We start from the raw sequence: 3,434 nt of genomic DNA, 5'->3' as shown, positions 1-3,434 counted from the left end.
GCCTTTGGTATGATCCAATACTGGTTAGACACGCCCACCCGCGCCGCCGGCCATTGGGCGAGCTCACCGATTGGGCGGGTTAGTGACGCAACGATAGGAGAAGTTGGGCAGAGGTGAGGGTGGGAAGGGCGTGATTCTTCTTCGTACTGATTTTATTCCAATGGAAACTGCCCGTGGAATGTTCGATTAAATAGTTTATGTATTATTAAACATTCTAAAACCGTTAATAGAGTGTATGGGTATACTGACCAAGACAACTATTGAAGCGGTTGCAAAGCATAACAACTAGCTTGACGCCTCACACACAGACTCAGGCAGTCTCACACACACACACAGACTCAGGCAGTCACACATACACACAGACTCAGGCAGTCACACACTCACACCGACTCAGGCAGTCTCACACAGGCTCAGGGGAAAAGTGCAGCCTATAATAGGGTAATTAAGAAACCGTTCGGCGAACTCTACATTTTTTAAGAAATGGTTCGCACGAACCGGCAAGAACCGGCTTAATCTCACCACTGCTTAAGACATACTATTATGTTCTGTGTAAAGTGTTCCCAACAACCAAGATGTAATAGTACGTTCTTGGTTGACACTATAAAGAAACTGCAAGTGAGAGGAGTTAAATATCTCAGCTGAGGTCTTTTTATAACCCTGCTGGCTGATCGCAGGTAATGCAAGAGAGTTTCTGTCCTTCAAAAAATATTTTAAAAAGACACAAAATGAAAAATAATTAGGGAGGCTCCTCTGATCAATATGAGGCATTTTACGGTGGGACATCGTAACAGATTATATGTAGTGACTCCCAAAATGTGTTAACCAAATAGCTCTAATACCAGTCCTCATGGAAACCTTGACTTGTCATTATTTAAAGATACACTTAATTAAATAATCTCCATTCAAGTGATGATATATAACCATAAGCAAAAGACCAATTGGTAGTAATATATATGATCACAGGAGTGTAGAATTGGAGTCCGATCCAGGCTATGTGACCCTGAGATTTTGCCCCCTCACCCTGAGATTGGGGTTAAAACCCTGGGGGTTCCCAGATATGGGTACCATCTAGTTTAGAGATTGTTCTATGAGGTATTTGAAAGACTCCAATGGGATCTACAGTAGATAAAGAGTTTAAAAGGTAAAACATATTAAGCAAAGAATGACAAAAAAATGGTAGAACCCGCCTCCTGTAAAAAAATACATAAATTTTATTTATATATACTACTAATACTAAATAATGGACTACAATTATAAAATGGCACTGAAAACCAGGCCTATCTGTCTTAGAAACAACAGTAAAAAACCTGGGAACAATAAACATAAAAAGAAGAATCGTGACTGAACAAACATATGAGAAATATGGCAAAATAGACCCAATCACGCTGCTCAATGGACTAGAATAGAGGTCTCTAATCTCTCTAATCACTGAGCTCCCTTAAAAGGGGCTGTGCTTTACTTATGATGTCATAAGTATTTACATAAGTATGACACCCTTTTCGCACATCTTATACACCTGGTTTTGAGGACTACAACACCATATCATCGTTCTGGGAGTGGAAGTCCATGAAAGCTCGTCTGCAATTCTTTTCTTTTTTTCATCACACTGTAAATGAGTGGAAGCTGACCATGATTCATGATTCATGTGAAATCTTCATGTAATAAAATTGTATTGCTTCCTCTAAACACCTTAGGAAGTTAATGGAGATGCCTTAGCGAGTCAGTGCAGTGCTCACGTGACTACTGAAATCTAGCTGTTCTGACCATAGTTCATACATGTTCTTAGGTCATGTTCGGTCGTAATTTAGATAAGTATTTCATATGATTGCTGGATATTAGTGTCAGGAAACTTTACTTCAGTTTGCATCACTCAGTCTTAGCAATTACCGTATTTGCTCTATTATAAGACGACTCCCCCAAAATTTGAATATTCATTTAGAAGAAAAAGCCTGAATATAAAACACTATAGGAAAAAAGTTTTACTAGTAGATAATTATTCACATGTAAACTTTTTTCATATTTAATAAAAGCTATGATTGAGAACAATGCATTTCTTGTTTTTATTTCCTTTTATTTGCCAACCTGCCCCTTATGCACATCTGCCCCAGATATGCCTTATACCCCCTATATGCCACTCTGCCTTCGAGATATGCCTTATACCCCTATTATGCCACTCTGCCCCCCAGATTTGCCTTATACCCCCGGGTCTTCTATGACTAAGCACCGGAAGGTCATGTCATGCCAGCGCTCCGTCATAGAAACCCCAGCGGAAGTGCTGGGTAGCAGCATAGGTTGTCTGCGTGCATCACCGGCTGCCAGAGAGGAGGATCCAGGTCCCCTGCAGCCCTGCGGGGGATCTGGATCTTAGTCTTGTGTGTCACCGACAAGTAGTTTCACTGCTTTGTTACTTTCTGTTGGGCTGCCAAATGCCATCACTATGTAGTACAGTGTAAGAATATATGTGGTCTTAGATATCAGGACATAATAACAATCATCTGTTCCTTAGCAGGTCTAATAATTAGGTAAATACAACCTCAATATTACACCATGTCATGATTCATTCAACAAAAATAAATGGAGTCATGTGTGAAAAACAAACTACACCTTTAATATTAAAGACCGCCATAGGCCCTGGTAGACTGTCAGTGGTGGCTCTACCATACCAGCTAACTAGGCAGTTGCCTAGGGTATTGAGCTGATAAAGGGTGCCACACCATTGTGCTTCTTCCTATAGCTGGAGGCTCACTGGAGATATACTTCTACTAGGGCACTAGAACAAACTACAGCCTCACCATTATTATTTTTATAAACTATAGTTGAAAAAGAAATCAATGCATACATGATAATGTTATTTGAATCTGCTGTCTTTACAAATAAATGGGGGTTAGATTAGTTTAGGGTGTGTTCTCTAATCCCAGAAGTAAACTCTGGTATTAGTGAAGACAAATGTTAGTTGTGTTTTGCTTCAAGCTATTTTTGTTCTTAATAAATTTCTCTGCAGCAAAATATTAAAAAAATTATAATGCTGATTTTTATCAACAAATGCTCCCATTTTAGGAAATGAGAGCAGCATAGTTTCTGCCGCTGATATATATTTAATAGATTTAATCCCAGAAGAAGGTGATATGTGGTTTTATAGTGGTTGTACTTGTTAACCCAGAGCTTCTACCACATAAAGCCATTCTCTACCGACTTAAAATGGAGGAAGTTGTAAACTAACAGATCGAGGGATCCCATCATGAGATCTATCAAGACAAACATTACTTGTCTTATCCCTGAAAAAGCTGACGGTTGTTGGTGAAATCCGTGTTGGGAATTTCTTTTTTCATTGTGTGGAAAAAGGAGCGAGTGCAATACACTTTCCTACCTCCTTTCCCGACCCATACACCTTTGATACCAACATATTGGGTTCATAGGAGTTTCTTTTAGCTCGT

This window comes from Spea bombifrons, chromosome 2 (genome assembly GCF_027358695.1).
Source record: "Spea bombifrons isolate aSpeBom1 chromosome 2, aSpeBom1.2.pri, whole genome shotgun sequence".
Lineage (NCBI taxonomy): Eukaryota > Metazoa > Chordata > Amphibia > Anura > Pelobatidae > Spea > Spea bombifrons.
This window is presented reverse-complemented; position numbering follows the sequence as displayed.